Genomic DNA, 12,172 nt, shown 5'->3' with positions numbered 1-12,172 from the left:
ATGGAGCAGCAATAACATGTGCAGTGTCAAAACTAACACGGTTTTTAAACTAACCTGGATTAGACATGCAAATGAAGTGTCAGAGATGATAAATGGATGCAGCACAATGAGAAGGAGCGTGTGCCGTCTCTGAAGGGTGCAGGGTGCAGGGTACTCACTGCTTGTCTGAATGGCTGTGTAGGGGCAGTGGGCGGAGCTTCCATGCTTCTGTGCCGCGACAAGGCAAAGCTCTTCCTGCGAGCACGAGCGTGCTCTGAAACACACAGAGAGAGAGAGAGATGATGAAACACACACTCGGTGGGCTGCTGTCAGTGTTTGGTCTTGTTTGGTGGTGATTCATCCCTCAGGACAGCAAACCTTTTACAGAACTTCCATTCCTGCTGCTATAAAATACACCCATCTCTCGTCCCACAGATTCATCATCAGCGCTCAGTATAATCACAGCAGATATCCAGGACTGATGGAGATCTCCAGCGCTCACGCAGACGTCTGTGACACCTGGGGATCTGGATGTGTTCGACTCGCCGACGCTTTCTCTCTGAAAAACACTTGACCTGCCGCTTCTGGAGCTGACACACACATCTCAAACAGTTCGGAGTCTAACACTGAGCCCTAAATAACCTACATCCACACAATCAGTTACGGCCCGCTCATTTGTGCCTTCTTTTGGATCACTTTATGTATGTGATGCTTGAGAGATATGAAGTCAGGGTCAAGCTCATATCCTCCGTTTATTCTCCGCACACACTGGTCTGGTGTGGACACTGTCCAGTCATCGTCAGGGTCAGTCTCCACATGTTTCACACAGCTGTGTTCTGTGACAGCGGAGTGTTTTACAGTCTGTAAATCATCGGTCTCTTCTTCTCTAGGGGTGAGTTCTGACAGGTTTTACAGGATTCTGAGGTTCCTGTGCGCAGGAACAGTTTGGGGAATATCAGCCGTGTGTGATCTATAAACACGAGCGTCTGCATCACTTACACAATCACACTAAAGATATAACACAACTGCAGATGTTTCATCAGACGGAGAGAAGCCCACGCAGAACAAACATCTGAGACGATCACACACACTTCTCCAGATCTCACTCACAAAACCACCACTTCACTCTTATAATGCTTAAATTGAATAGTGTAATTCATTGAAATCATGAAACTTATACACTTTATCAACAATTTATTAAAAGTTTAACAAAAAATACATTTTTAGGGCTCTATGAAATCTCATTTATTTTTCTGGCTTTTCATTTAATGGTTTAATTAACTTTTTATTAATAATATCCAATCAATTAAATGTGTAACATTTTTGCAAAACAATTACATAATATATGAACTGGTTTTATTTTTTGTGGATTTATGATTTAACACACATTTATTATTAATAACGCTGGTAATGAAACACTAACACTGTAATGAATACTTTAAAATGAAAACAAAATGAACTTTTTTTTTTGCCTGTGAAGATTTACTGTTCAAATCAAAACATTTAAGAAATAATTACTATAATAACAGTAATTGTTATTGAGGTAGATTGTAATGTGACAGTAATATTGGTGTCAGGACCAGACAGGTATCGTGACAGGTTTCTGTATGATATGACGATGCTTTTATCTAAACACACTGCAGATTTGTTATGTGGCAGAACATACAGACGTCGTGCTGCTTTCAGAAACATGATCTGATACGTGTCCAGCTCTACGTTTGAAGCAGATTTCTGTGGTTCTGCATCATACAGTCATTTCTGCTATGCTGCACTGAGTCATAAATCATAATGAGCTGATATGATCCTAAAGAAGATGTTTCTGAGCGTGTCTCATCACTGATGCTGATGTGTGTCTTCTGACGAATGTTCTTCTGTTTCGTACAGGTTTGCTCTTTGTTTGGTGGTCATGGAAACTGCCTCCGCTTCAGCAGAACACACACACACACACACACACACACACACACTTCATGCCATCGAAGCAGAGAGACTTTAATTAGTCAGAAAAACACCGCTCCACTCTGCTCCTAAATTATGATTTCAATTCACCCGTGTGCGATCGAAACACACACACACACACACACAGAGAGAAAAACACACACACACACAAACCGAATGCCATTCTGGATGTTAATGCAATGTCAGGCTGAAGTGTGTGTGTGTGTGTGTGTGGGTGGGAATCGCTGAGAGCATGGCTGACACACACACACACACACACACACACACACGCTTGAGGAAGGGTCTCTGTGTGTGGGCGTGTTTTGAGCAGAAGCATCTCACTGGAGAGAAAACACAGAACATCTAACCTTCATCATCTTCATCATCATCACAGACATGGGCAATTTCTATAAAAATGAACAGTAAACATCAGTTTACAAATGATGAATATATAAAAGGAATTTGTGTCTGTCTGTGTGTGTGTGTGTGTGTATAGGGTCCTTTTTAAATAATATCAGGGTCATATAAAATGTTCTTCTTAATTTGTCTGCTAATCAGATGAAGGCATAAAACGATTTCATTTATTCTAATCAAATAAAAAAAATGTATTTAAGTGCTGCACAACAAGGGTTTACTGTTCAAATTAAAGATGAAAACAAATGTGATTATTCATTTAAAATACAGCTTTATTCATATTTATTAGTAGTAGTGGCATTACTGTCTGAGTCTTCAGACGGCTAAACACTCATATATCTGACCGTTTCTTCTCTTTAAACCAAACTTTTATTGTGACGGGTTGCTGTGAGGAACTGTGTGTGTGATATGAAGGTAGTTTTAGCTGGTTTATTTGATTTATTATTAATAAAGAGCCCTTCTCTCCTCGCCTCTGTGCTTCTAATAAGCTTATTACATCACTGTTTTTAGTACCATATCATTTTCATAACTCTGGTCACCACTGTCACTATCACAAAAAAACTAAGACAATATGATTTGTGCTGTTTGGGATGCACTGACAGACTTCCACCAGCACTTCCTGTTTGTCCTGAAGCTCAGTTTCTCTTGTATTTTCTAATACTTTAATCTGAAACTGATCTACACTCAGTCAGTCATGTTTTCAGATTGAAATAGATCTGTGCATTAGTGTGAATTCATCTGACACGGTCTATGATCTCATCACACAGCAATACTACTGAGGAAAACAAACTTAAACAACACTTATTTAAAATAAGTATTAGTTTGATAGCCTGCTGTTCTTGTATAATAAAAAAAAAAAGTTCATTTTGCACAAAATAAATTTGATAAATGTATATGAAAATGTATTATATATTCTCATATCGGTGAAACGATATATGGGTCTGGCTCTAATAAAAACACTTTGTCAACACGTGAGTTGAATTATTAAAGTGTTGTTAACACATGAATTATGACTCATAATGCACTGCATGACTGTAACCAGTTTTTATAACACATTACAGCACTTACCCATTCAATCCTGCACCTACTGAACGTGTAATTCATTAACACTCATACATAACGAGTAATCAGCTAGTATTATTGTGCTTTTGAACTGTTATTATACATGGAAATGCACCCTAACTATTATTAAGAGATAAATGCATTTATAACAGGTTATAAGAGGTTTAGCACGATGGTCTCTAGAGAACACATGACTTCTGTTATCATTCAGTCAGAGAGAATAATCACACAAAGCATCAGACTGTTGTGCAGGTTTGTCATGTTTGCTGACACTAGATGAAGAAAGTTAGGGTTAGGGTTCAATCTGGAGTCAGTAAAGATCATATCATCAAATCGACTCGATGATCTGTGTCTCATCTGGCTGTGCTGTGTGTGTCGTTACACTACAGTGTGTGTGAGATGAGCGGACGCTGACTGATCAGATGCTGATTTCAACAGACTGAAGAAGTGTTACAGCTTTAAGGACTTCTTTTTTCATTATAGATTATTACATCATTAGAATTCAGGTAGATATATTTTTACCTTGAAGTTCATGTAATCATTAGCATTTTATATTATATATTTACACATTATATTTAGCACTAAGAATGCAACTTAATGCATTACATTTGTTAAAAAAAACCTAATGTCCTCAGTTTTATCAGTCTGACCTGATCACACAAACAAACACTGGCTACGACTGATGCGGTCACTGATAGATTGTGTATTCAGTGACAACTAACTTCAGTTTAATGCATTATATTCTCTGCAGCAAATTGAGTCCTTTGCACTTTAAAGCATTATATAAATCAATTCTGATGTATTGCACACCCACACTAATGCACTGGCTTGTTTTCTGCAGCCCTGGAATGTAATAAAAGTGTTTCCAGTAAAAGAAATGCACTCAGAATCAGCAAGACTCCAGAGATCGACAGCGACAGACCCAAAGCAGCGCTGGATTCACTCTCACTGTCATGAAGTTTAGCACTTCTCAACTTTCTGATGCTCTCAGCGCTCAATATATACACTAGAGATCTGATCAGAGCTCCTCAATCATGTGTGCTGCAGAACAGACCATAATATCCCCCAGACTGACCCTAGCAACAGCACAGCAAACACCTCCTGCATGTACAGATCCAGTTTAACTCAATAACAGCGCTCTCATTAATCACAGGAGTGTTTAACACATTGCACCATATTTAAACCCACGGCAGAAAATGTCAGAAAAGAGTGCAGATTCTGTGTGGGCCGATGGAGAAGTGTTTTCGGCAGAGATCCACCAGCTACAGGAGATATGCTTCTGGGAATTAAAGACTAGCAAACCCAGTCTGCAGTATGCACACTACCTTCACAACATATATACAGTGCCTATTTTTTATAAAATAGAATGTAAAACAGTATGCATGCCATCTAAATCCAAATATACTTTATTTGCCATGTACTACTTTTATAAAATATATAAAACAGTATGCATTATGCATAGCATCTAAATCTCGTAAATATGCATGGTAAACTGCATACGACTTTTATAATAGTATATGAAACTACACAGTGTGCATACCATCTAAATATTTGTGAATACACATAATATATTGTAGCTTTTGTATGTGAAACAATATGTAGTATGCATGATATATTGCATATATGATGCATCACAAACACTTTTATTAAATATGTGAAACCGCACGCATACCAACTCCTGACTGAACACAATATGCTGCACACTATTTTTACACAATGCCTTGTGAAACAGTTAGAGTGCACTGCAAGACTGCTGTCATGTGAGTTTGTTGCATTATGTTCAGTGCACATCATCCAGTTAGAATCACAGAAATACAATGTAAATACTTTTTTTTCCTGCTCCATTAATGAGTCACACAAGATATTAATATATCATATTGCATCCAGTTTGTAATGTAATTTCACATTACATTGTATTGTATTGTATTGATGTATGGCACTGTGGCATATACAGCAGTTCCTGCAGTGTGCACTGTATCCATGCACAGAGAGTATACAGTGCAGAAACAGCATGTGCAGGAGCAGTGGAGCGGTTCAGGCGCGCTCCTGTAAACACACGCTCTGTAGGGGGCAGCAGTGAGCGCGCGGGGAGAACACTACTGGACACGAGCAGCCCAACTATACATCACACTGACCCCAAAACAGCCTAGTTACTTAGATATATATACATAATCGAAAAGCTGAATAAACAATCTTTCCAGTGATGTGTGGTTTGTTAGGAGGACAATATTTGAAAATCTGGAATCTAAGGGAGCAAAAAAAATCTAAATATTGAGAAAATCATCTTTAAAGTTGTTCAGATGAAGTTCTTAGCAATGCATATTACTAATCAAACATTAAGTTATTATATATTTACGGTAGGAGATTTACAAAATATCTTCAAAGAACATGATTTTTACTTAATATCCTAATGATTTAAAGAAAAGTGGATCATTTTGACACAAACGATGTATTGTTGTCTATATATAACCCCTGAAAGCAAACGGTGCATGATTATTTACAGCAGCGTGACTAGATCCAGTCCTCGGGCTGTGACTCACAGAGAAGTGAAGCTCGGGTTTAGTTGAGCTCTTACCGGAGAAGAGAGAGCGCAGGCGTCGGCCTCAGCGCGTCTCTCCGTGCGTCGGTCTCTCCGCTCCAGTAACTAACGTTAACGGTATCATGGAAATGTTCCGTGCGTTCCTCAGGCATCGGTCATATCCTCACTGTCCTCAGATCAGTTCTGTGAGGCGGGAGAATCACGGTCTAACTCTGTCCTCACGCGAGTCGAGTTGGCTGCGGACATGTGCGGTGCTCTTCTTCATCACCGGATCATTATAAACAGCGAGATTCATCGATATCTCGCGCGCTGCTCCTCGGTCTTCAGTCTCCGCTCGGCCCGCGCTCGCTCGAGTCTCCGCTGCCGTTTCCAGGGTGACGCGCAGATTCCCGCCGGCGCTCATCGTTGGCTCCGCGGTGAATGCGGCTGCCGCGCGCGCGGCGGGTTTGTCATTTCGCCGACTCGCGAGCGATCTTCATCCCGTTACTCCCGCATCGTCGAAAATAAACGCGATATTCAGCGCGACGGTTAGACGCGAGCCAGGAATGATCCTGCGTGGGCGGACCGCGCGCGCATCCTCCTCTTCATCTTCATCTCACACTGACAGAAGAATAAAAACCATGCAGCGCTACAGCGCGCGTCTGACAGACTGAACACACCTGTAATAACGGCCGCGCAGGGTTTAAATTCTAACGTCTTTATCCGTCACGTTTGAAACTTCAGCAACTGCCAGAATTTTAACCGTCGGTCCGGATGAGCGGCGCGCTCCATTCACAACGAATCGAGTTCGACTCCCGCGGAAGATATCGTTTTTTTTTTGTAACGATCAGGTAAAGTAATCAGTTTGTCAGATTATATTAGTGTCGAGTTAGTAGCTTCGCTTCAACGGGTGTACTACTGTACAATTAAAGTTCATTTAAAACGCAAAGATAACTTACTCTTAACATGAAGCTGTCACGTCCCATTCTGTGAATGCTTCACATTATACAAGTCTGCAAATTAATGAAAATTGAAAAATATATATATAGTTTGAGGGAATTATTTAAAAATTCAGAACAGGATCTATCAAAGTTGTGAATAACACACACTCGCACCAGAGATGGGCTCGAGCTCAGGTCACACACCCACTCAGAAGCACCTGGCTCGCGATGGTTCAGTCCGCAGACATGCTACACAACACAGCATGGAGCAAACCAACTGGTGCGGGAGGGGGGGGGCGGTGGAGTTGGCAAGTGGCACAGTGACTTACAGTTTCCATGACAACACAAGGCTTCAAATCTGTGGATGGCTGTCCTCCATATGAAATAAGAACGAGTATAAAGCAAAAGGAAAAATAAAAAGAGAGAGAAAGATGGTCGGCCAAAGTGCTTTCGCTCCCCCGAGCCATCGCTTAACACACAGCTACATCTCTGTAACTATTGTCATGGTTACCAGCAGAGAGGCTGTGTGTGTGTTTCAGCTCCTGAAATAAAATCACATGTATCTGTGTTAAACAATCCACATTCGAAATAATATACAGTAGCACTACGTGTGTGTGTGTGAATTTAGCATGTTTGTGAGTAAATATGAGTTTAAGTAAGATTGTAAATGTACAAATACAGCACAAGGACCTCCTGCTATCCTTATTCACACATGAAGGGTGCATGTATATTTCGGTACGTTTACATACACAGAAACACACAACATCCACACACTGACAGCATCTAAACATGAACCCTTTTATACTGAATAAGAAACAACATTGGAGACGTGCCAGTTAATAGAATATTAAATTCAACGAGACTTTGGATAACTGCTTTCAGTGAATAGTAGCTTAAGGGCCCCAGTTCAGAGCAACAACGATATTCATAACAATAATTATAAAGATAAAGGCCTGCTGACACCAAGAACAATAACCAGGCAAACTTTGTGACGTTCAAGACATGTCGACACCAAGAACGATAACTATAACGATAAACATTAGTAAAAGGCATGCTGACACCAATAATGATAACTATAATGATAAACGTTAAAGGTGCCATATGCAAAAATTGAGGTAAAAATATCCATAACATGACCTACATGCATCAAAAGAATGAGAAGAAATAAGGGCGATGATGTCATTAAAAAAATGTCAAGTTATAGTGCTGCAGAGATATCAACCTTAATTAGCATTAGCATTACTAGCCCCGGCCCGACAGGTGTCGTAATACCAGTTTCGGCCATGGGAGGCGGTAGCGGGCAACATATCCACCAGCCAACCTGCAATACACGAATAACTCGCAGGGCGTACCTGAACCTGATGTCAATCGTGTGGAAAGTACAGCCCCCTACTTCAGTTCAGGGAAGAGAGAGAAATGATGTCTCAAGCCCTTGGCAAGAGACCCCTACCACCACCACCCGCTACAGGGAAACAACCGCGCTCGGAATCACAAATCAAATCCGATAAGAAAAGGAGCGAAATCAGAGTAAACATCGGCACTGCTTTCAATCGCTGGAGACAACTGATGGACCATAAAGAAATGAGGCTCGACTCCGAACTTGCAACATTTCTAACAGTAAGTTAGATGCTGTTAGTATTTCGCTAGAAATTTGTTTTATATGTTTGTGTATTTGTTTTCGGGAAGTTATAACATAGCAATGTATCAAAGGCTGTTCGATAAACGTGCTAATGTTAGCGATGGCTAACCGTAGCTGCATTTGATAATTAGCTAGCTATAACTTAACGTTACCCATTTTATTATATCATAACTAACCTGCTCTGTCTAGTATGTTGGTCTCCGTGTCCTGTTTGCTTTGTGGTTTTTCTCACGGTGAATGCTTGAGAGTTGGCACATCAGTTCCCAAGCAGAATAAAGGACAGGTTGATTATTGCTGTTTAGCGTTTGTATCTATGATGTGTCCCTGTTTGCTTACAGGGACATAAAAAATAAATTAAAAGTGATACGTGGACCAAGGTGTCTGAGATTGTTCATTTTAAGTAAAGGATCCTAATATTTCGTCCACAACAATATTTAATGAGGTTAACTTATAACTCCTTGTGATTAGTCTGCACGAGATCAACAAGCTTGTTTGCTTTGCGGCCGCTTTAAATACAAAATAAGCATTCGATCTACGTTAGAGCGTCTGAGCGCTCACAAATCTTTCTGCAGCGTCGTGAGCAGAGCGGCAAGAGCGATTTTTGACGCTCTAGACGCCGGCGGTGTGAACGCACAGTTAGTGTGGCTGTATTGTTGTTGTGAAAGTAGGGGCGGAGCATAGAGACTATGCCGTTTCTCGTTTGTTACTCTAGAGTAGAGCAATTCACTTTATTGAGGCATACTGCCCCCATCTGGTATGGAATGTGGAGTATGACTTGATTTTTTTTGCCAAACATTACAGATGGCACCTTTAACGTTAAAATCCTGCTGACACAAGAACGATAACTATAACGATAAACATTAACATTACAAGCCAATAAATGTTAATGCAAAAGCATTACAACACCAAGAACAGTAACTTAAACATTAAACGTTAACGTTACAAGCCGATAAATGTTAACGCAAAAGCACTACGACACCAAGAACAATAATTTTGACGATAAACGTTAAAGGCATAATGTGTCCAAGAACAATAACTATAATAAGAAACGTTAACGTTACAAGCTGATAAATGTTAACGCAAAAGCACTATGACACCAAGAACAATAACTATAATAAGAACGGTTAACGTTAAAAGCCTGCTGACACAAGAACGATAACTATAACAACAAACGTTAACGTTACAAGCCGATAAATGTTAATGCTAAAAGCATTATGACACAAAGAACAATAACTTTTTAACGATAAATGTTGACGTAAAAGGCATAATGAGACCAAGAACGATAACTATAATAAGAAACGTAACCGGCATGTTGACACAAAGAACAACTTTAATGATAAACTTTAATGTTGACACAAAGAACAATAACTACAGCAACAAATGTTAACATTACAAGCCTTTACAAACATTACAAGAACAATACCACTATAATGCTAAATGTGAACATTAAAAGCATGTTGACATGTTGTAAAGCGATTATTAAGCTTTATCGTTATTGTACATGATGTAAGAATGAGGTGACATATTGCACATAACATATGACATAACATATCCATGAAGTCAATGCGCCATATTTGCATTCTGCCACATCATCTGACAGAATCACCAGGAACTTTATAGCGCAAAAAAAGTAGCGTATAACTACGCTGCTGATTAACTGTGCTGTATGCATATCGTAGTGTATATGTAAAAACTTAAGTATGTGTATGAGTGTTTTTGTGTATGTGTGTGTGTGTGTGTATATGTGTGTGTGTGTGTGTGTGTGTGTGTGTGTGTGTGTGTGTATGTGTGTGTGTGCGTGTGTGTGTGTACCTGACTCAGGGTGTGGTCTGCTGTCTGCAGGTACGCTGACGGTCCTGCGCAGTAGTTTGTGTCGGTGAGAGACGGGACGGTGATCATTCATCAGCACTGGATGGACCTGAACACACACACACACACACTCTCATCTCTCTGTCTGTAACACTCACAATCATCATAACAAGGTGACAAGTCCTCCAGGACTTTCAAAAGAGATAAATTACTAATTAATGCATGGGCTTTTTTATTTCAGTTTTATGTAATGATTATTATATTATTTTTTTATTGCAAAATCTGTCTAAGTACAGTATAAAACCACATTTGATTGTGCTGTTTACACACAATATTATTCTGATTTCTGAAGATCATGTGACACTGAAGACTGGAGGAATGATGCTGAAAATACAGCGGAGCATCACAGAAATACATTACACTTTAACACAGATTCACACAGAAACCATTATTTTATATTGTAATAAGATTTTGCAAAATTACTGTTTTTTTCTGTATTTTTTTAATCAAATAAACAGCCTTGGTGAGCAGAAGAGACTCTTTAAAAACATTACAAGTCTCACTGATCACATCCTTCTGAAGAGCAGTGTATATAAAGTAGATCTTCAGAAACTGATGCTGATGAAGCAGAGCCAGACTGTCACCAAAACCAGCAGCTCCCTCTGGTGTTCACAGCTGTCAGTGTGTGTGTGTGTGTGTGTGTGTGTGTGTGTGAGGTCACCTCCTCTTGGTCCAGCAGGTAGAACTGGTCTCCATCTCTGACGCGGAGCTGGCGGCTCCAGCCGGGGGAGTCGTGTGTGTGGCCATTCAGAGGAGTGTGAGGCCGAGAGCATGGAGACACACACCTTCCATCTACACACACACACATACACACACACACAATCAGCGTACACAGAGAACTTACACTTACTTCACAAAGTATTGTTCAAAATTCACTGAAATTCACTGAGCACATTTCTGTCTTAATATTTGAGGTCATTTTTTATATTATTTGATACTAATATTTGAAATATTACTAAATAGAAATTTGCATTTTAGCACACAGTTCTGGTAGATTTTGGAACTGATGCATAGAACAATTACCAGTTAGAGAACAACTGTCATATTTATAATTTATATAAAATAATTTTCAATAATTTTTTTTTAAACAAAGTACTAGCGTATAGAAAGCAAAGTTTATGTCTAAACACAGGAGAAAAACCTGGTTCATATAATGTTATTTTATAGATTAATGTATTGATAAAAAATATGTAATGTTGCTGTGAAAGCAGAAAGGTGTTTACTACGTGTGACTCCAGAAACTGTACGAGGAGAGAGTCTGACTGACCAATCACAAACAGCGAGAGCACGATCAGCGTTTCTCTGCTGAAACACCACACTACACCGCTGTGGAACATTGTTTTAGACCTTTAAAAGATATATTAATGCATCAATGAATGCATCATTTAATTTAATATTTAAAATAAACAAAAAATATGCATAAGCAATAAAATATATGAATTAAATAGTTCTCAAATTAAACAATAAATAAATATATCTCAAGCAATAAAACAAAGATTAAATGTATCAATTAAATATCATTAAAAAACTAAAAATAAATTACTTTTACAAGCAATAATAATATTAAATGTATGATATGCATTATGTTTAAAATAACAAAAAACATTGTTTTAAAAGCAATAAAAAATAAAAATAAAGTATAACAAATATTTAAAATATACCAAAATATAATTTATTTTATAAGCAATCAAACAAATGAATTAAATGTAAAAAATCTATAAAAAAAACCTTGAAATTATCAATAAAATAAAACAATTTAAGAAATTGCATATTTATCCTAAACGATGCAGCAGTAACTAAAAGTGAGCACTGGCG

The 12,172-nt window shown here is 38.8% G+C and overlaps 1 long non-coding RNA gene across 3 annotated transcripts in view; it reads right to left on the bottom strand.

Annotated features, from left to right (window-relative positions):
• LOC113119788 (uncharacterized) overlaps positions 1-12,172 on the bottom strand; it is a 12,395-nt gene continuing 223 nt past the window's right edge. The window contains exons 1-4 of one of the 3 annotated variants that reach the window (XR_003294515.1): positions 11,581-11,664; positions 11,019-11,149; positions 10,301-10,406; positions 5-253 (exon numbers count right to left, since the gene is read on the bottom strand). This is a non-coding gene — a long non-coding RNA (uncharacterized LOC113119788). Of the gene's footprint in view, positions 254-10,300; positions 10,407-11,018; positions 11,173-11,580; positions 11,665-12,172 lie in introns of those variants that run through there. The other 2 variants (XR_003294513.1, XR_003294514.1) reach the window with 2 other exon arrangements.

The sequence above is a fragment of the Carassius auratus genome, chromosome 19 (genome assembly GCF_003368295.1).
Source record: "Carassius auratus strain Wakin chromosome 19, ASM336829v1, whole genome shotgun sequence".
Classification (NCBI taxonomy): Eukaryota; Metazoa; Chordata; class Actinopteri; order Cypriniformes; family Cyprinidae; genus Carassius; species Carassius auratus.
The sequence above is the reverse complement of the archived record's forward strand: the minus strand, read 5'-3'. Positions and strand labels throughout refer to the sequence as shown.